The sequence below is a fragment of the Peromyscus maniculatus genome, chromosome 22, assembly GCF_049852395.1.
Source record: "Peromyscus maniculatus bairdii isolate BWxNUB_F1_BW_parent chromosome 22, HU_Pman_BW_mat_3.1, whole genome shotgun sequence".
NCBI lineage: Eukaryota > Metazoa > Chordata > Mammalia > Rodentia > Cricetidae > Peromyscus > Peromyscus maniculatus.
In genome coordinates, this window is record NC_134873.1 from 50386043 (window position 1) to 50408613 (window position 22571).

Consider the following 22571-nt stretch of genomic DNA (forward strand, 5'->3'; position numbering starts at 1 on the left):
ATATTGGACAACTAAACTATTTTAGCTCATCAATGCACATGTTTGTCCTAGGTGTCCTTGAAATTGCACGATCTATAGAGGATAGCAGAAGAAAACATGTCCCCCTCCCCACCTCTCCAATGAAGTCCAGTCTAGTTTAATGCTTCATAATAATTTGTCTCCATGCTAACTTTAAAAAAAAAGATTCTTTAAGACTTAAAGCTTAACTCTTCCCACAGCTTTGGAGAAGAAAGTGGGTATGTAGACACAGCTGTGGGAAACATGTTAGTTGTGATTTGAAAGAGGGAACCAGAATCTGTCTGGAGGTGCTTCCTTAAACCCCCAACTCTCACTACCTAAAAGTCTATTTGGACTCCGGGAAGAGGTGACACACTACGGAAGGCCATGCCATGCTTCTTGACCCAGGCTAGTTTTCTTACTGTTCCCCAGGGCCGGGCTCATGCCTAAGCACTTTTTCAAGGTCCAGTAAATAAACTGATAATGGAAAGATAACACCATCTTAATCTGCTATAGGACTTTATGGAAAAAACAATTTAGCCAATCTCAGGGAAAAAGAATTAAAAAAAAATAATGACAAGCGAGGTTAAACAGTTTAAAGCCAGCTGACTGCCTATCTACTGCTAGGTTTAGCATTAACTTTTAGAAAGGAATGAACATTCACATAAAAGTGCTTCTTTTAGAAACAAGAGTAGTTAAAGGGTGGAAAACCAGAAAACTAAAGGTCTTTGTTATCCGCGTGTGACTTCTGATATGACGAAGTGCCTGTCCACCCTTCCTGTCCGCATGGGGGACACCTTTAGTGGACAAAATGAAGGTGTACTGAAGGAAAGAGAAGCCATTTTTGTGTATACACCTTTCCTCCCTCCTCCCCCACGCGTACTGAGGGAGCTGGTGAGGGTGGGTGAAATCTCAGGGAAGTGCCCTGGCATGGAATTTTGGACATTTGAGTCCTTTAACACAGGGACATCTGTGTCCCTTTTTGGCCTCTGGTTTCATAGCTGTGCAGGCAGATGCTCTTGAGACACGATTGCAAGGCTGGTTCACAAGTTCTCTGCTTCTTGTTGTTTTCCAGCACATAGAATGAGCCTGTTCCCTCTTAACTGTCAAAAGGGAAGTCACATATGACAAGGCACTTTTGATCAAAACCAGCTGTGCGTGTGTGTGTGTGTGTGTGTGTGTGTGTGTGTGTGTGTGTGTGTGTGTAGTCCCTGTTTTAAAGTAATATAACCAGAGAAGTGGGAGAGAAGAAGAAAAAGGAGAAGAAGAGGAGGAGGAGGGAGAAGAAGAAGGAGAAGAAGAAGAAGAAGAAGAAGAAGAAGAAGAAGAAGAAGAAGAAGAAGAAGAAGAAGAAGAAGAGGAGGAAAACACTTGCTCTGTACTATTTATTTAATTGATAAAAAACACACTTGCTCATAGGTATTCATTTAATTCATAAAACTACTTGCTCTTAGCTATTAAATTCATAATTTTCTACTTCCTACCCAGAAGTGTCCCTCTTTGAAAGCTCATCCAAGGTCTATCCTTATGCCACCCAACTGTTATGCATAATTTGCTTTATTTTCTTGTCATATTTCTCCACACCATGCCTGTGTTGCAGAAATTCTAAGTCAGTGGGTAGCCACTCATGCTGATCTTTCAGTGACAGTTGAGAGGGACAAAAGAAGCTTTGTGACCGATCTGTCTCCCTCCCTGAACTGCTATTGGAGATGAACGGCCTGCAGGAAAGGATAGTATGTCGAGTTTGGAAGCTGACCTCACAAAGCAGTTATTGTGGTTACACAATTATGCTATGATAATGACTGGTATTTGTGGGGTGACAGCGACAGCATTAGGGATGGAGTAAGCATTATCTCAGACAAGTGCTGCATGGGCCTTTGGAAGGTAATGGAGTCCGTTATTCATAGGCAGGAAATTGGGGCTTAGAGAACTACACAAGCCTGTGCAGGTTGACACGTTGGTAATTTACAAGAGAAGTATGACTCAAATGTTTTCTTTCTGTTCACTTTTACTGTCAGGAAGACCAGGAAATAATCAACCAGCCAATGTTCTGTACCCAAAGAAGAAGACACAAGTCTTGTAAATCAAACAATAAACATATTTGCTTTAAGGTGAACATGGCATGCAGAGTAGGTTAGAATGGGAAACTGAGTCCAGTTTTCTTGCTAGGATTGTATGTCTGTGCCCTTCCACCAACATAAAGCTTTCTTCTTCCTTCTCTAACATTGGTCTTGACTCTGAAGATATCAGAGCAGCTTTAATTTCTTACACCTGATTACAAATGCTGTGGCATGCTGCGTGGATAGGATGCTGGACAGCATTTGGTTTTCTTTGGGGCTGAGAACACTTTGGTCAGAGGCCAGCGGGCAGGGGGAAGACGAAGTCCAAAGATCAGATACCCTCCCCCCTCTCACTCCAGTCAGACACAGAACATAGGCTCAAGGTTTGAGTTGGATCAAAAAAAAAAAAAAGGTTACTTTACTTTAATGTGCATTAGTATGAAGGTATGGATCCTCTGGAGCTGGAGTTACAGACAGTTGTGAGCTGCCATGTGGGTGCTGGGAATTGAACCTGGATCCTCTGGAAGAGCAGCCACTTAACCATCTTAACCACTGAGCCATCTCTCCAGCCCCCCCCCCCCCATTAAATAGTTCTTGACAACTTTCTGTGGGGTTTCTTGGAGTATGCAAAAGGAACAGAGGCTCTTTGGAAGAATTCTCCCATAGCAACAAACCCTGAATTCGAGCCATTAAAACAATCTGATTCCCCAAGGAGCCCTCATGGTATCGGAAGGGAGGTTATCATCTTCACATGATGACACACTCCAAACATTTTCACATGGTGTCATGAAGTTTATGCTAAACACCAAAAAATAATGTATAGTTTGTTCCCTCAACTGTCTAGAAATTCTCATGAGAATTTTGATGACTACTATGTGGAAGATTTTCTTCCCCCAAAAGACTGGTGAAATTACATGGGTATGTTATTTAAAGTCAAGAAAAACATGCATTGTCAAAGCAATGCCAGTCACTTGAAACACTCACTCACATGTTTACGAGGGCAGATGTAATGTGTTTGCCTTGAAGACATAGGACTCAGTGGAATATAGAGAGCTGGGTATTTTCATTGTTTTGACCTTGCATTGTAGATGGGAATTTTAAGTTGAAGCTCTATTCTTTCAGATGGTAATGAGCACAGAATAATTTTGTTATGCAGTTTTCAGATCATTTAGTCCTAATTTCATATGCTCTAATTGTTTGTTTGCCTAAATCTGGAATGCATGCACCATGTCTCTCTATAAATATAAATACATTAATGTATTCAAAGATTGATTGCAACTCACTGGATAACCCAGCATTCTAATAAGTTTTGAGTAAGCCAAGATGGATGTCCTTTAGATGCTTAATGAGTCATATACATTTAAAATGCTGTGCCTATCTTGAAGACACAAATTTGAATATAACAGGGTAAGAGTTTGAGATAGGCACGAGAAGGAGAAGTGGATTCATAACTCTGTGAAGGTAATCAGAGATGCCTATGAGTAAAACTAAAAGTGGCAACTTCTGATGCCAGCTTGGCTGAGATTTTTAAACTCAAGCAATTAATCACATTTATGAAAACAGACAAAAATTATAAAGAACAACGAAGCTCTAGATAGCTTCTACTTGGGGCATGTGGTCAAAGCTGACAGTTACATTATAGAGAAATGCACACACACACACACACACACACACACACACACACACACACACACACACACACCATACCAGCTCCTCATAAAGGTATCTACCACTCTGGAATAATAGTTGATAAACAATACTTCCTGAAGCCTTACCTGGGAAATTCTGCCATACATTGTACTTCTTACTGAATTTGTACACCATGTAAAATAGCACCCAAAAGTTCGCTTAATATAAAAAGCACAGTATTTCACAATTCTTTATGTTTCCTTTTTAGACATTTTATTTTGTGTGTGTGTGTTTGTGTGTGTGTGTGTGTGTGCGCACGCGTGCATTTCTCTGTAACATAACTGGACAAACCTAGTTTTCCAAGTGACAATATAAATTTCAAGTCAAAAGTTATGTGAGATAGAGTAGGAGAGTAGGAGACTTTTGTAAAGTCTCTCATTGTACATGTCGATTTTGAGCCCACTAAAGATCCATCTGTGATTTCTTCTTACACCCACATCCACCCTTTGTTCCTGATACTTCTTATCATTTTTTTTTACATAATTGTCCTACTCACTATCATCTGATTAGAAAACAAGGAGGCACAATTGGAGAAGAGTAAAGAAAAAAATTCTCTGAGAGCCCATCCCGAGCTCCAGTCCTTTTCTTCAGCGTCTTGCATATCCAGTATAAGATACTCTGTTCTGCCGGGCGGTGGTGGCGCACGCCTTTAATCCCAGCACTCGGGAGGCAGAGCCGGGCGGATCTCTGTGAGTTCGAGGCCAGCCTGGGCTACCAAGTGAGCTCCAGGAAAGGCGCAAAGCTACACAGAGAAACCCTGTCTCGAAAAAACCAAAAAAAAAAAAAAAAAAGATACTCTGTTCTGAGAGTTCACTTTTCTTCCTGTCATAGAGAGAGTCTCAGATCACTCTATTTGTTGACTTTTGACATTGTAAGCATATGTGCTAGCACTTGAGTGCACATCTCTCTGGTACCAAGACCTATATTCTTTCCACAGTGTCTTGTGGCTCAGATAACAATAATTTAAAACAACTGTACTTATAGTTGTGGGCAATAGGAGCCCATGTATTTAAGCAATCATAAAAATGGGCATGAGCTGAGACACAGCTTGAGATTGTATGTTTTTATCCCTTTTTTAAAAATTTCTGAGTTTACCATGTAAATATGTCCTTTCCCCTTTCCCTTTCTTCCCTCCAAGCTCTTTCATATATTCATCATTGCTCTTTTCCAACTTATAGCCCCCTTTTCATTAATTGTTGTTGCATACATACATACATATACATACATATTCATAAATGCATAAATACAACCAGCTCAGTCTGTATAGTGTTACTCACATGTGTATTTTCAGGGCTAACCATTTGGTACTGGACAACTAATTGGTGTGCCTTTCCCTGGGGAAGACTGCGTCTCCCACTCTGGCATTCCTCAGTTTCCTGTAGTTCTTTGTGTAGGACTGAGGCCTTCTGTGCCTCCCCTCCTCCACCCACTTCAACATGTCTACGTCTGTGGCTTTTCTTCAGCTCATGCTTAGGCAGTCATTTTGGTGAGACTCTATCTCTACCATTGCACGTAAAGTTCAAAGTCAAATTGAGCATCAACATTTTAACCTTCAGCAATGTGACATTAGTTGTCTTCATCTGTAAATTAATAATAAAAATATTTCCACTGGTTAGAGTGTTGGTGGACAAACAAGATAGTGAGTACATGAGGAACGATAATGACTTGTCCAGCCATTCTGCAGAAATGAAAGTAAGAGCATTAATAAACAGAAATATTTACTCCAAATCCTTGCACTATCGAGAGCTGACCAAAATCATGTCTGAAGAAATGATACTGTTTGCTGAGAACCAGAGAAGTGAGTAAAGATCTAACCCATCTCTCATCTCTCTTGACTTTACACATGTAACATCGATTGTATCTCACAAGTAGGTCCTCACACTTGTTTTTATTCTTTCCAAAGACAAGGCTTCTGTCTAGTGACTGCACTATAAAGATTCTAAGCTTCTCAATTTAGATTTTAAAAAGTTCAGATAGCTAAAAGAGAATTCAAGCTAGCTGGTGTGCCATTTCTTCACTAGAAGACACCCTAGTGGTATGAGTCCAGCTGCTTCATCCCAAGGAGGAAGCAGACAGATTGGCGGCTTGCTCACTCTTTTACTTCTTGACAGAACAGGAACTTGTGACCAGGACATGAGATCTTCAGGGTAGTAATTATCCTTTTATTCTCTAGGCATTAAATTGTTTCCAAATAAGAATTAAGCCTCATTACTGATAGGATCACCTTTCATCATAATGGTTCAGTTGTTTCCAGAAACCATTTCAGTCTTACTCATCAGAGTCCCCTCCTCATTTCAGAAACATCTTGACTGTAATAAAAGAGGAGGCTGTCTAAAGCCCAAGTCATGCTGAAGTGAATAATACAGATATATTAGGGTGTCAGTGCTATTCAAAATGGGCATGTTAGTTCACTGAGTTGACTTATTTCTGCTTATGCCCATTGGAAACATAAATGTTTCTGAGTAGAAATGGATGCACTAGTCAAGTGTAGTCTGGTGTTGCCTTTTGAAAGTCTGTTTATACAAATAGGACCCCGATGCATTTCAGAATCGGAAGAGAAATGAGACTACCATATGGGCAGTTCTTCAAAGGCTGTCAAGGTCTGGATAATGTTGATAAAAATGGCAACTGATGTTTTGTACTACCTCCATGTACTAATTTTTCCTTGACTATCAAGGGAACCAATGCTTGATTTTTAAAGTCATCCTTAGACTTTTCATGACTATTGAAAGTAAAATTGGGAGAAGGATTTAAAAAAGAAACATTTCAAGCACTCATTCTGCGAATCTGATCATTTCTGATGTTTTTGAAATTGCTTTTAAGAAAGATAAGTATAGATGGCCTTGTGAAAAATAAACTATATTTTGGAATATTTTTAATCTAACAACGCCTACACATCCTTTAAAGCATCTCTCAGACTTCATCAGAGAATGGCCTATCTATCTGTCTCTCTCTATATATCCATCATCTATCCATTCATCTATCTATCTATCTATCTATCTATCTATCTATCTATCTATCTATCTATCTATCTATCTATCTGTCTGTCTGTCTGTCTACCTATCTATCTCATCTCATCTCATCTCCTGTGTGTGTGAGTGTGTGCATGTGTGCGTGTGCATGTGTGTGTGTGTGTGTGTGTGTATGTGTGTTGTATATGCATGCAGTGGATGATAGTCACACAAAAACTCAAAACTAGTCAAAGTATGGACAATAAATGACAGCATTCAATGACAAATGAGGCATCTATATAACAACCCCTCCTTAAAGCTCAGAGACTATTTTGGAGGAGGAGGTAGAAAGACTTTTTAAGAGCCAGGGGTCATAACTAGAGCAAAATAATATTTTCTGGACATTACCCAACTTTTACACTCATGAACTCACAAAAGCTGTGGTTGCCTATACAATATAAAACCACCCAACATTCCAGTGGGAAAGCAGAATTCATGAGCCCCCAACTCTAAGTGAGGATTTATGAACATGGACAGTTAACATCTTTTGGATCAGGGAGAGCCTATTTTCTTTTTTTAAAATTTTATTTTATAATTTAATTCTATTTTACATATCAGCCACGGATTTCCCCTACCATCCCCCACCCCGTGCCTCCCCCTAGCCCACCCAAACGAATGGAAACACATGAACTATGAACCAATGGCTGAGGAGCCCCCAACTGGATCAGGCCCTCTGGATAAGTGAGACAGTTGATTAGTTTGATCAGTTTGGGAGGCATCCAGGCAGTGGGACTGGGGACCTGTCCTCAGTGCATGTGCTGGCTGTTTGGAGCCTATTTTCTTTAAGAGTGTGGCTCCTAGTAGGTTGATCATGCTCCAGGGAATATGTGTGGATGTTTATGGACAGCACAGATTGGTGTTGATGGTTTGTTCAATTAAACAAAAGAAAGAAGATGCTCTGGGTGGTGGTGGCACATGCCTTTAATCCCAGCACTTGGGAAGCAGAGCCAGGTGGATCTTTGTGAGTTCGAGGCCAGCCTGGTCTACAGAGCGAGATCCAGGACAGGCACCAAAACTACACAGAGAAACTGTGTCTTGAAAAACAAAAAAAGAAAGAAAGGCAGACAGAAAGAAAGAAAGAGAGAGAGAGAGAGAGAGAGAGAGAGAGAGAGAGAGAGAGAGAGAAAGAAAGAAAGAAAGAAAGAAAGAAAGAAAGAAAGAAAGAAAGAAAGAAAGAAAGAAAGAAAGAAAGAAGATACAAAGTTCAGGGGCCAGGGAGATGGGGCATATCTGGGAGAAGATGAGGGGAGAAGGTGGTGTGGATATGATAAAATATATGAAATTCTCAAACACTCAACAAAATATTTGTTAAAGATGTGAATTAATGACAATATAAAAATCTTTGATGGGCGGTGGTGGCACACGCCTTTAATCCCAGCACTTGGGAGGCAGAGCCAGACAGATCTCTGTGAGTTCAAGGTCAGCCTAGTCTACAGAGCGAGATCCAGGACAAGCACCAAAACTACACAGAGAAATCTTCTCAGTAAATATAAAAATTTATTCAAGGCCACCTTAAAAAGTAAATAACAAAAAAAGAGGAGTAATATTCAACAATATGGAGGTAAATGAGGAAGGCTTGTATCTCCTCTTTAGGATGTGGAAAACAATAGAAAACCAACTAACTAGCTTCTGCTTTCTTCTGTCTTCTGTTATGCTGAGACTTACTTAGACTTAGCATTTTAGTTAAGAAAAAGTCATTGAGCATACCAACTGCATAACAGACTCTGTGTCTTTTCTTGAATGCATAAAGAAAGATGAACAAAATAAGAACATGTCTCAATGAGCTGAGCCACTAACAGGGGCAGCAAAAATATCTGTTGATAACACAGTTATAGAGATAGCTTCAAGGTGCAGTGGGAGCATGGAAGGGGAATATAAATTAGATCTGAAAACGAAGTTGGATATCACAGAGAGAGTGGTTCTTGTATTGACTCTCAAAGCACATGCAGAGAAGGCAAACAACATAAACCACTTCAGATAGAAGGTATTGACTACGTAAGAAAATGGATATTTGATCCACTCTCACTAGTTCAGTGGTCCATAAATACTTTGTTGTAGCTAGGATAGAGAATGGTTATGGAGCAATTGAGAGAAACAAGCCTAGGCCTGTAACTAGGGATTGGTAATATTTGACATTACTACACTTTCAAGGGTCATGGTGCTAACATAATGAATTTGTTGGAGTGCTTGATCAAATTTGAGTTTTAGCAAGGTTACTTTGGAAATAATGTGGACAATGGTTGAGAGCTGGCAGACTGGAACCAGATTATTAATATGTATTTTATTACAATAACTAACATATAATCATAAAAACCAAGAGGATAATAAGTATTAAAGACATTCTGGAGGGATGGAGGGATGGAGGGATGGAGGGATGGGGACTGTGGTGATGGAGGGGGGTGGGGTGGATTAATTAATCCAAGGAAAGGAGTCCAAATTGATTTAGTTTCTGGCTAATAAATGAACTACATTAAAACAGGTCTTAGAATTACCCACAGAATAGTTCTTTGTATAGTTGTAGCTACCAACTCCCTCAGGGTACAAACTAAAGAAATGACAAAAGAGAACATAGAAATATGTTCAAAGAAATATTTTCCAACATCAATGTGAGTAGAAATTTCCATTCACAGAAGACACAAGGCCACAGAGAATGTCTAAGAGAAACAAAGACGTGCTGGTTTTCATCACAGGCTCATGGGTACAGTAAAGTTCACACTAGAGAGTCATAGGTAACCTAAGTAGAGATACTAGATTTAAAAATCATCTTTCTCATTTAATTCCCCAACGCCTTTGCTCATAGCACTGACTATGGAGCCTGGTTTATCTGATTCTAGAATCTACTGTCTGTACAGTTTTAGACAGATTTACTCAGCCAGCCTTTCTTGATTCCTTTTCCTCATCTGATGACGGGGACAAACAATAGGGTCCAGCTCAGAATCATTGTCATCAGTATTTAACTAGTCAATACATGTAGATCATTGATAAAAGTGCCTGGCATATGATATGGGACTTCCTGTCAATGCCTGCTTTCAATGTTAATAGTAGTTATAGGAAATTGAGTGTAGGATCCATCCTACCTCCAAACTCTCAGAAAATACTAGCAAGAAAAGAGACTCACAGGAATGGCCTTTACACAGTTTTTTTTTTTTTTAAACAAATAGATCATTGGTAAGCCAGTATCTACAAGCTGGCGAGAGTCTTCAAGTGCTCTAATAGTAGCCTTATCCACATATTTTCACCATAGTTTGAGGAGAGCCAGCTGCAGGCCATACATAGCCTGCATCCCAGATGTCAGGACAACACTTTGCTTGGTTGTTTGCCCAGCTCTTCAGCTTCCTTCTTTCTGAGAAGGAAAATCCCATCTTCATGTTTCAGTTTTCTGGGCCCTTGTTTAGCTTCTGTGCCAATAGCAATTTCAATTTTTTTTTTTTTCAAAAATAGTCTTCTGGTCCACTACTTTGAACTCTGACCTTCCTTCCAGGATAGAGAATCAAGAAACCCCTACTTTGAAGATGACTCAGGCATAAGTTGAAATCTATGAGACTTCCACTACAGAACAAGCATTAGATGTTCACCGAAAGTGAGAAATGGCTTCTTCCCATCTCAAGATCATGAAAGATTTGGGATTTTATAGCGACTGAATCAGGGTGTCAGTGTTTCTCATTGGATGAAATCTATTATCTATCTGTCTGTCTGTCTGTCATTTATCTGTCTTATTTATCTGTGTACATACCTCAAATAATCACATTATACTCATATTGTACACTTTTAATATACTATTTACAATATTTATTTGTCAATTAATTAAAAAATATATAGTTTTGAATTCTCCATACCACAGAGTTATCTGCCTAACAAGTTAAGTAAAATTTCTGGTTCAGACCTCAGAGTCATGTTTACTCATCCACTTTCTCATGTCCAGTTTCACATAAGGCTCAAAAAAATAAAAAAAAAATTATGAAAAATAACTCGAAGAAACCTTAACAGTAAAGAATACTAAAGCAGGTAATATTAGGGAAAATTATTTTTTTTTTAAAGTCCTAAGTATTCACTCAGTAAAGAATCAATTTACTGCCAGGTGGTGGTGGTGGCCCACGCTTTTAATCCCAGCACTTGAGAGGCAGAGGCAGGCGGATCTCTGTGAGTTCAAGGCCAGCCTCGTCTACAGAGCGAGATCCAGAACAGGCACCCAAACTACACAGAGAAACCCTGTCTCAAAAAAAAAAAAAAAAAAAAAAAAGGAATCAATTTATTTACCTGAGTCATTACTATTTTGTCCTTTCATAAAATTATGTTACTCAGTGATTAATATTTGTAAATCCAGTATTTGGTGGAAGAGTTTTAAGTTATTATTATTAGCTGCTGTTCTTTAAACACCCACTCAGTACTCATTTGTACTTTTCAGTCAAGGAAAACATATGTTCCAATTTGCCTGGGACATTCCCAGCTCACTGATGTCAGTACATTTTGATAACTTTCTTTTACTCTTTACTCTTAACTCTTTATTCAACTGAATAAAATACAAAGAGCCAAAGAATTACATACTTTATTTTTAATTAAAAAAAAACCTCTTTATTCTTATGAGCAATTATAGAGACACTCAGCCTGTGAGTTATTTAGCTATTTTCCTTTTGCCTTTCTGCAATCAAATATGCCTACTCTACTCATGATTTTTTAAATGTAAATTATTGTTCTTTCTTTTCTCATCTGATAACCCTCTCAGGTCACCTAACATCCTCAGCATGAATCCCAGATGGGTTCTGTAAAGTCCGTGATGGCCACTTCTCTGGTGTGAACTTTACGCCCCTTTCCACCTTTTATTCAGCCCCATTGAGGCCCTGACTGGTCCTAAAGTGGACCTCAGGTGTTTTCCTACTTTTCACATTCTTTATGTCTCACTTTTTTTCTAGAAATAATCTCAAATATTCATACGATTTGTTTCCTCATTTAATTTAATTTTCCAGTTAAATTTCAACTCTTCTGATTTCCTTGTTTAAGATAACTTCCCATTTATATTTCTGAATCCCCCTATTATTGATTGCCTCTTTATTTGGCTTGAATATTGTTTGAATTATGTCTATCATACACAAATTACCTTAATACTCAGCTATTTCTATATATTAAGACACACTAACAGACTCTAAGTGTAACACTTATACTATTTTTAGTTCTTCAATACAAATTAGAAAAATAGGTATACTACATATTTTTATTCACTTTATAAGACTGACATTTTAAAATAACATTGCCAATTTCCATATAGTATCTTTCTCCTCCTAGACACTGTGATTGGCAAACATGTGCTTTTGACATATGTGTGTGCTCCTTTGATGAATATGAATGCAGGGTATGTACTTCACTGTGGAGAAGAAGTTGTAATTGAACCAGAGACTCTTAGAAGTTGAATATTTCTAGAAATTTCTCAGTACAGCTCCTAGCCAGACAAGAAATACATTAAGGGAGAGAAATATTTCAAATTCAAGTGCCTCAATGGGCGGAGGAGCATCCAAGCACAGCTCAAGTTTCATTGTGTCCTTCTGTGGTTGCCCCTTTCACAAGCAGTTGGAATCTCAATGCTCAGCACCACCTCATCCAACACATTTGTGGAGCCTGGGAAGAGGTTAAAAGTAAGAATGTGCCACCGTTTTATACAAAGTGCGCCCATGTTTCAAGCAGTGCTGATGCTTAAAAAAAAAAAAATCAAAGAGCCTATCATTTCACTCTGCTCCACCCTTTCCACTAAAGCAAGATCTTAGTACAAGGCATATCTAAACATACCCCAAATTTCATTCTCAGAATCAAGTGCCTCCTTTCCTAGCCTCCCTATTAAGATCTTGGTTTATTTTAATTGGTCCAGGCTGATGAATATAGACAAAGACACAAAGTGAATACGATTCTAGAAATGAACTCTGCTCTACTGAACTTTTCTGTTCAGTTTTTAAAGTTTTCTTTAACCTTTTGAAAGAGTCTATATGGTTTACATCCCCAGCCTATTTCCGCTTGCATCACAGTGTTCATCTGACCTGCACACAAGAGTACAATCATTTTAGTCCATTTAGTGCAGCAAAGATTTCCCCAGGGCTCATAATACAACAGTACATATTCTACGGTGATGTAATAGTGTGCCCTCCACATAGCTGAGATGGACTTGGTGTTTGTGCAGTAGCTCATAGATTTTCTTTCTCTTTGGCATAATATCATCAATATTACTAAATTTAAAGAACTCTTTCTCATACTGCATTTTGGAAACTCTGGTTTGAAGCTTTCAGCCTTGTTCAAGTTTAAAAATATGTCTCTCAGTCTATGAAACTAATAGTTATCATGTATTACACTGAAAATAAATAATTTTATCAAGCAATTATGGTATACTTTTTAATCTATGCTTAAAGCTATTATGGAAGAGGCAGAGCTTTGGAGGTACATATTGGTTACATAATTATCTATTTAACCTGTGTTTGTCAAAGTAGTGTAGGCCATTTCCTCTGGCTCTGAGATAAATCAATTGATCATAAATTAAGTACATATTAACAGTGCTCAGAATTAGTTTTTTAGATTGTCACTTGGAATGTGTATTTTTAACATATTGTGTGTGGGGATATTTTTCAATTTCTTTCTGTTACTGGGGTGTGCATATGTGTGCATGTGTGTGTGTGTGTGTGTGTGTGTGTGTGTGTGTGTGTGTGTGTATGCACATTCATGCATCTATTATGCTGTGCTTGTAGGGAATCAGAAGACAACTTTGGATGTTGGCCTTCACCTTCTACCTTGCTTAAAACAGGTCTTTCTATGTTCTCCAGACCACGTACAGCAGGATCTTCTGGGGATTCTAAGGCCTCTTCCTCCCCTCCATCAGGTCCTTGGAACACTGGGATTACAGGTACAAGCTAGGTGCCTGGCTTTTCATGGGTTTCACGAAGTCATGTTCTTGTGATTGTTCAGCAGGTGTTTTTAACCCACCCAGCCCTCCAATGTTTATAATTGCTCAGACAGTTGTGCTATATATTTTATGAATTACTGTGGTTGTTTATTGTTGATGTGGTACTGGTTCCCGATGACATTTTTAAATGAAGCTTATTCAGGTCTATAGATACCCAGGGACTGAAAGTATTCTATCATCTGTGTCCCCACTCTTTCCTATCTCCCATTTCTACTGTTGGTTTTGTAATAGTTCTTTCTCTCAAAGCAAAAGAGTACTTAAGTTGACACTAGCAAAGCCATCTTTGGGAAAACACAGTGATCCTGAAAAAAAGAGTAAGTGATCCTGAATCTGTGGTGAGGAAATATATGAGTGTCAGAAAGTGGATTTGACAGAGTCCTCTGCATTTTCAGAGGAGAAAAAAAACGAAAGTTTGCATTACACTCTTCTAGAAAAAAACTGACCAATTTTTATTGCCTTTGTTAAAATACATTTCATCAAGATTTTTATTAAACTAAATCCATGACTCACAATATTGGTGAATATTTTATGTTAAATTCCCAGAGGCCCTGAGCTCATAAGCGTAATCTAAAATGTAAGTTGAACATCAAGTGGGTTTCTTGTTCTTGGTTTTAGATTTATGAATTAGAATTTAAATGAGATTTAAACATGTATGGGAGAATTATAATACTTCCATTTAAAGATTCTTATCTCCTTTTTTATCCAAATCCCCATGCTCTGTGACATTGAAGAGTGCTGGAAAGGGTGACTAGAATTTCCACACAATTTATTCAAATGTGAGCAATATGGCGGATGTGATAAGGCTGGAAATAAGAGTCACAAAGAAATGGTTCAGCTTCCATTCCTGAGGGATGTCCATGTGACAATCTGAAAACATTAATTTTCAAAGAGCAATTAATATTTCTTCTTAATTAGCTGACACTTGAAAAGAGCATTTCAAGTGATTAGGTTATCAAACATATGAAATTAAATAAACATAATCCTAAATAATAACATCATTTTGTTCTTACCACTTGATGGTCCTTCACAGACTACTTTTCACATATTAATTTGCTTTATTCTTACTTTTAATGGCTAGGAAAGAAATATTAGGCAATGTAACACAGAAGCTAAGCATGACCTTCCAATTCTACTTGTTAGTTGCCTACACGTCTTTGGGCACGTTATTTAATCACCCTGGCGTTGGCATTACCACCTGTAATTCGGATGATTATCTCACAGAGTTTTTGTCAGGGGTACATGCCATTTGTTAAGGGGTATCATCAGAAAACAGTAAGGATCCAACAATTATCAAGATAGATTTCAGTGGCTTGTCCCTAACATGTTGGCAAACTTCATAGCTGGTGTTTGAACACGGATCTTTTTTGTTTTGTTTTGTTTGATTTTTGGTTTTTGGTTTTTTGAGACAGGGTTTCTCTGTGTAGTTTTGGTGCCTGTCCTGGATCTCGCTCTGTAGCCCAGGCTGGCCTCAAACTCACAGAGATCTGCCTGGCTCTGCTTCCTGAGTGCTGGTGCTGGGATTAAAGGCGTGTGCCACCACCACCTCCCTGCTTGAACATGGATTTATCTGAACTTGAACTGAGGCTTTCAATATACAAAATCCTTTCATCTCACAGAATGTATTTTATACACATGGATAATGCACTAGTAAAAGTAGTTAAAATTTACAGATAGTTTGATAAAGTCATGTTTCTTGATATTAAATTCAATAGCTTGCTATTGAGAGTGTCCCAGTATACTGTTTTTTTTATAGGATTGTGTCTTGACTCTCAGAGGATGGGTGGCTGCTAGATGAAAGTACTGAAGTTACAACATTGTATATCATCATTGTTCACCGTAACCCTGAGTAACACTTCATTGGGTCCCATTTTTCTCAAAAACATACCCTTCAGAAAATAATTCATGGAATTGATTGTTCCTGGGTTCTTCGCCATAGTGCTATGTCTTTATTTTATACTACTGTTATGTCTTTCAATAGTCATACGTGTAGACTCTGGAGAGATGGTTCAGCAGTTAGGAGCACATGTTGCTCTTACAGAGGAGCCACGTTCAGTTCCCAGCACATGCACAGCAGCTCAAAACTTTCTGTAACTCCAGTTTCGGGAGATTTAACACCAACTTTTGGCCTCTGTGGGTACTATCCACATGATCTATATCCAAACACACAGGCAAAATACATACATACATAAAAATAAAAACCAATAAAATAAAACGTTTGTAATTACATATATGTCGGTGTTTATTTTTGATACTGGAAGTGGTAGTGTCCAGACTCACCTTGGTAGGCTTCAGAGTAGAAGGAGAATTCAATGCTCATCATGGACCAGAGTCTTATGACACTTCATCTCAGTGTGCCATTGATACATGTCTAGAAATGTAACCACTCTTCTCTCAGCATATTTTGTGATTAGAAAATGAATGAGACTTGGGAGAAACACAAACTACTTATAAGGATGAAATCATCACCAATTGGCTATCATAAGAAGTTATTTGTATTTTGCCATGCTGTCCTTCCAAGATGGTTATGATTTCACAGAAGGGTAGAGATTCCTAGGGATTGGGCTCACTGTCCGTAATCACACAGTCACCAACATACCGAAGAGCCAGGCTGAAGCTCACACTGTTAGACATGAAGCAACCTTAGCTCTCAGCATTCTGACAACTGCTCCTCCTCACAGACTTGTCCAGTGCTCTTCCTGCCCTAATCTCCTTAATACTGGTGTTACGAGTGAAGGCAGGCCACTCTGACAGGATCTTCAAGGAAGGGTTTGAGGCCGAACTCGGGCTCCCACACTTTTAATCAGATTATTCACCAAGCCACATCCATATAAAGCGAGGTTTATATTTACACATCTTGATGCATTTTGTTTTGTGGTAAATTAATATTAACATATTTTCTGCATGCAATTATACACACACTCCCTCCAGAGTTCTTGATCGCTACCAGAAAGTTAAAAGGCAAAATGGCAAATCTTTCATTAAAGAAACTCTGCCCATTGTTTTGGAAATTATTGCTACCAGAAGTAATATCCTTATTCAGGATGTCTTCATGATGATTTGTTGAACAATATGAAATTTCATTTAGCAGTCACAGTTAAGAGCCATAATGTCAATATGCATAGTTTATATTTTTTAATAATTGTGGCTGAAGTTCACACAGAATTTGGGCTAAAGAATATGAAATGTCTCAAATATCTACAGCAATTCCATTTATAGAGAATAGTGTTTATTTACGTATGCTGAAGGTGTAATAGGAACTTCTCATCTGCAAAGATTATATAGGTTATCCTTTGTCTTTTCTCCCTCTCTCTGTCTGTCTCTCCATCCTTTCCCTCCCTCCCAGATAGTACGTGACTGTGTAACCCTAATTGGCCTCAAATTCACTGTCTTACCAGTGTTGGGATTTTCAGATGTTTACTGGGAACTTGGGATTTTATTATTGTTATTATTTTATACTCTCCAACTGTAGACATTTCATTCCTCTTCTTACAACAAACTAGACTGATGATTATGGTTTTATTGCAAGAGGAACTGATTCTCAGTCTTGGCTGCATGCTGCAATTTCATGGGGTGGGTTCAGAAACTGAATTACCCTAGTCTGGTCCTCAGCAGAGAATTCAGTTCATCAGAGGTGCCATGGGGAGGGACCCTAAGGTGCAGACAGAGTTGAGAGCCATGATTCAGTCAGGAGCAGTAAGAAGGGGAAGAAAGACTATTTCGACTCAATAATGCCGAGCGCCACCTAAACTGGTTCCCTTTTATTATTTGTGTAGTTTGGAAATATCTTGAATAATGGTCTGGTGCACAGTTTTCTTCTAATACCTGTCCACAAGAGAATATGTATCTTGATACGTGTAAAAGAGGTGTTTCTTGGGCTGGGCAGCTCTAGGGAATTTCCACTGTCATTCATTGACCTGCAGAAACACGTCTCTCTGGCCTTCACATTCCTCTCCAGTAGGTTGTTCCTGTTTATGCTTATTATTATTTAGAATAACCAATGGTATTTTTTCCCCTAAAATATGGTAAGCTTTCCTATAGACCAAATTGTCAACATTTCCCGAAAGGGAAGTACTGACCTTTCCTTCCCATAAACTCTCTCCTTATGAAAGAGTATCATTCCTCTTCAAACCTCTGCACTTCCTCCTTCTACCCATTATGTCATAATAAATCACAAGAGAGCACAAAGTACCCCTTTGGGCTCTCCAATGGAGACAGAAATGTCAAAGCCATATTGTGTGCTATCTGGACATAAGTTAACCTTTCTCTTCTGCTTAGTCACCATGAATAGGTCTCAGACTTCAGGTTCCTCTCACCCACAACACTAACTCCATTCCATTCTCATACAAAACACTTTCATTCTCCCAAAGTAAGATCACAGGATCAGTTTTCTACACGCATAGTCACATCTCTACGTTTAGGAAGTCATGAGTCACCTGAGTTCTGTTATCCTCACTACTATCATCTCTGACTTTGGGTTTCTATTGCTGGGTGACCCAAAAATCAACTTGGGTCATAAAGCGTTTATTTCATCTTACAACTCTCAAGTCACATTCCATCACTGAGGGAAATCAGGTCAGGAACTCAAGGTCGGAACCTGCAGTCAGGAACTGAAGTAGAAGTCATGGAGGAACAGTGCTTACTAACTTCCTCCCCAAAGCTTGCTCAGCCTGATTTCATATACTGCTCCAAACCACCTGCCCATGGTGGCACTGTCCCCAACCCTGTCAATTATTAATCGAGAAAATGCAATACAGAGTTGCCTAAAGGCAACCTGATGGAGACAATTTTTTTGATTGAGGTTCCTCTTAGATAACTCCAGCTTGTGTCAAGTTGACTAAACAAAAACAAAAAAGCAAAGCAAAGCAAAACAAACAAATAAACCCCAAACAACCAGAGTACTCTAACTGAATTTTTTCTTGGGTTGGACATCAACTTGAGAGAAAGAAGTGTTGCCACCTTAGGAGAAGTTGGAGAAAAGCAGTTGGGGATGGATGTGACCAGTATAAATGCTATTACATGTATGAAACTTCAAAGAATAAACAAAATATTTTTTTTAAAAGAAGTCAAAAATCAGTAGGACAAGAGCTTGGCTGTCATTAATTTTATCCATAAATGTTAACCTACCACACATAAAAATAGCAGCCAATCATTTCTATCACTTGTATTAGTTTCTTGAATTTGTTTGTTAGAGGGACAAAGGAAAAGCAGAGACAGACATCTCACATGAGGAGTATGAATGTGAAATGTGCTTGACAGTATGCAAATGAGAGGAAAGTAGCCAGCGACATGGATGCATTGCATCTGTTCCCAAATGCTGGTGGTTTCCTTTCTATGAACCTTTTCCATCTTGAGAACTGGGGAAGCTCCTGCTCTGCTTTTTCTCTTGTGGGAGGCCGGCTGGTATGTAGTGTTTAATTAAGTGTGTCAGAACCACTCTTTTAGACTTTTCTAGGCCTGTTCCACTTTAGCTGAAGTTGTGACAGCTTTGCTCTGTTAGTTTAGAGTTAAGAATCTACAGTCTCTCCTCTCTTTTCCCCCTTCCCTTTCTCCTTCTCTCACTTCTCTTCTTTCCCCTCTCCCCTCTCTCCCAGAATATTAGCATTTTTTAGTGAAGTCTAACCTACTTTAGAAAGGATAATATGCTAAGTGTGAATTTGTTATACATCGAATGTTATTACCAATGGAAATGGGTGGGTTAAATAATAGTTCAATGTAAAAATCCGTCTTTTCGTGTTGTGAGCATTGTGATAATGGTATTGTATTATTGAAATATAACCACACCTTCTCTTTTCTCTGCCTTTCTTTTCTGTTTGTCTCAGTGAAGTGGAGCACTCACAGCTGAGGAGAAAACGCCGTGTACACTTCCTGTACGTTTGTTAAACCTCCCCGCCCCCCAGAAAACTAGTGTATCCAGAGAACATCTCCCTGCTCAGTATTGCAAGCTATACTTATTTATTCATTATTTTCCATGTCATAATTATCATCAGGGAAGAAAAATCACACCAAACAGTTTTCTCCTCCCCACATGTATTATGTCACACAATGGAAAGGTAAACTAAATGGGGGTGTTGGTTCAAATCTGATTTTAATCGTGTACACATTTTCTTCAACCAGATAAGTCCCGAGTCTGAATTTCAACACCCTTTGAAAGCATTATTTTAGTTTCATCCTGGAAAATTCACATGCATTTTTTTTAGATATAGCTTATATTTTCCCCCAATAACTTTCATGAGTGCCCAGCAAACACATACTTGACTCTAGTTCTATTATTACTAGAACGCCTTCATTTGGTAACCACAGTTTGATAATTATCTGGAATAAGATTTCAAAATACAATGATTGGATGGTGAACCTGTAATCCAGAAAACAAAGGAACCACATAGATGCTGGCATTGTTACTCTTGTCTTTCTGCCCATGGTTTGACCTTGAACTCTGAGTCTGATCTTTTCCTAATCTAGTGCAAGTCACTATTGCCAGACCATAACTGATGGGAAAAAAAAAATGATGATAATATTTAAAAGTTATTTCCTTCCAAGTCTTTAAGTTTTTGCACCTCAACAAGAAAAAGGGGAAAAAAAATCGCCAGAAGTACTCAGAAAAATGCAGGCCATATAGCTACTTTTAACTACTTCAACTTACACAGACATGTTTGCGACAACAACCCACAAAACCTTTGAACAGGATGTGATCCATCTCCGAGCTGCCACGAAACAGCGAAACTGACTTCAGCTGCTAAAAATAATAATGCCTTTTTACCAACCTTCCCTTGTGAATCCAAGACGAGCGAGCCACACATACGAGTTTTCGCTAGCTCCCGAGGAACATTCGAGAAAAACGACACATCCCACCCATCCTACCTAAAGCACCCAGGGTGTATCAGAGCCTCATGGGATGCTGTAGCTCATTCCAAAACTTGCTGGCAATATCAAGGAAGAACCAGGTTCACGCAAGTCTGAATGGTAAATGACCGGGAGAAAAAGAGACTTAAATGTGCCAGTCAATCTGTGTTGTCTCATCCCCTCGGTCTAAACTGTCCTGCCTGGCGAAGGAATAGCTGTTAAATATGTGAATCATCAACCTCAACCCAAATCTCAATCGCTAATTTTTTTTTTTCCCAAAAAATTTTGGCAACAGCATATTGTCTCTTATATAAGTTTCGTAAAAGCTTCACACCTACCTCCGTCAAGCCTTCTCTGTCTGCATGGGCTGGATGTGAAATCCCCCAGCTCTAATGGCTGCTCCAGATTGACCAGAAGGAAAGGGCCTGGGACGCTTGTCCTTAGTGTCTCTAAGGATAGCTGGCTCTCAGCTTATCTGTGCCTTTCGGCTTTCGCTTCCATACATGGACCTGTTCCCAACAGTAACTCCAAGCTGTCGAAAAGCTATCTGGCAGCTCTCAGCCTCATCCAACACATGGGTGATAAAAATACACATATAGACATCCTTCAAGCCAGCCCGTTTCCCACCCACAATCCTGCCACTACACACTCTTACAAATACGCTCTAGATTGGCAGTCTTTTTCTCCAGATTTTGGCGTATAATCAATGTCTACCTGATTCACACACAAAGCTTGCAAGGTGTGGGCTTGCTTAACTCTGGTTTCTTACCAGACTCTTCATTCTGAGAGGCTGAGTAATAAGATGCTGATGGGACCTGAGAGACAAGTAGTGAATGAATGAATGAATGAATGAATGAATGAATGAATGAATGAATGGACACGACCCCCCCTCCTAGTACATATGAATTAATGATCTATGCCTGAGATAATTCTTTAACTGGAAATGACTCTCAACCCTCAGGATGATTCACTTTAAAGGACAAAGTTGAGGGTCAAAGCTGTCAAAATCTCTCTGCTAGGTTCTCATTTAAACAGTGTTTGTTGCATTTAGGCTACTGTGGCAGCTCCATTAAGCTAGTAACACTTGAGTGAGAAAATGAGACTTAGAACCTATTTCTTACTGTTAAAAAACACACACCTAAGCAAATAAGAATTGTTGAGCTTGTTCACTGTCCATATGATAGTTTCTATGGCTTATAACCCTGACTTAATCCGTAAGCACGGAATAAGTCTTGCCCTGCAGAGTAGAGAGGCCGCTTTTAGTGGCATGTACACTAAGTCTTGTAGTTTTGTTTGTTCTTTCTTTATTTACAATTTAGATTTTCATTCTTCAGATCTTGTTTTCAAAAGTAGAGTTAGACCCCTTTGTTCTCAAGATCTCAAGTTCATTCTGTTTCCTTAACTGGAATTCAATGACATTGCTTTTCCCTTCCCCTTCCTTCCCCCAGTCCCTCCTGGGTCTCTCTTTCTAACTCCTTCTACGACCTCCCCTTTCCTTGTTTCAACTTGTGGTTACTCTTCTACAACAGGAGGCCAAAATATTGACAAAGAAGAAGAATGTCCTAATGATTTTCTATTGGTAATTTTTTAATTATGTTAAAACTCTTTCAGGTTCTCTTGTTCAAAGGCATAAGCAAAATGGAGGCACACAGGGCTAACATATTATAGCCACTGAAAAGGAAATCAATTTCCTGAAAGAAGGTAATTGCTGCAGGTGATAGGTACAGGGGCACATATATAAAAATAATGTTTAAAATTTGTATTCGTTTAAAATTTTCCATTCTAAATTCAAAAGACAAACTGGTATATGATGCCTTCCTCCAATTCCAGCACTTGGGAAATGCAGGCAGGAGGATCAGGAGTTTTGGGTCTTTGGTAGCTACACAGTGAGCCTGGGATATAAAAGAACAAAAATAAACAGAAACAAATTAATAAACAAATAAGCCACAAAGCAATACCAAAAGAATGAAGAAAGAAAATTAAGAATACAAAAATAGGTATTAAAAAGAAATCACAAAATAGAAAGTGTGAGGAACC

General features: G+C 38.8%; 1 protein-coding gene across 1 annotated transcript in view; it reads right to left on the bottom strand.

Annotated features, from left to right (window-relative positions):
* Positions 1–21019, bottom strand: part of Slc8a1 (solute carrier family 8 member A1) — a 358680-nt gene extending 337661 nt beyond the window's left edge. The window contains exon 1 of the mRNA XM_076559437.1: positions 20873–21019. The gene's annotated coding sequence lies outside the window, so the exon portion shown is untranslated. The remainder of the gene's footprint in view (positions 1–20872) is intronic.
* Positions 21020–22571: the final 1552 nt, after the last annotated feature.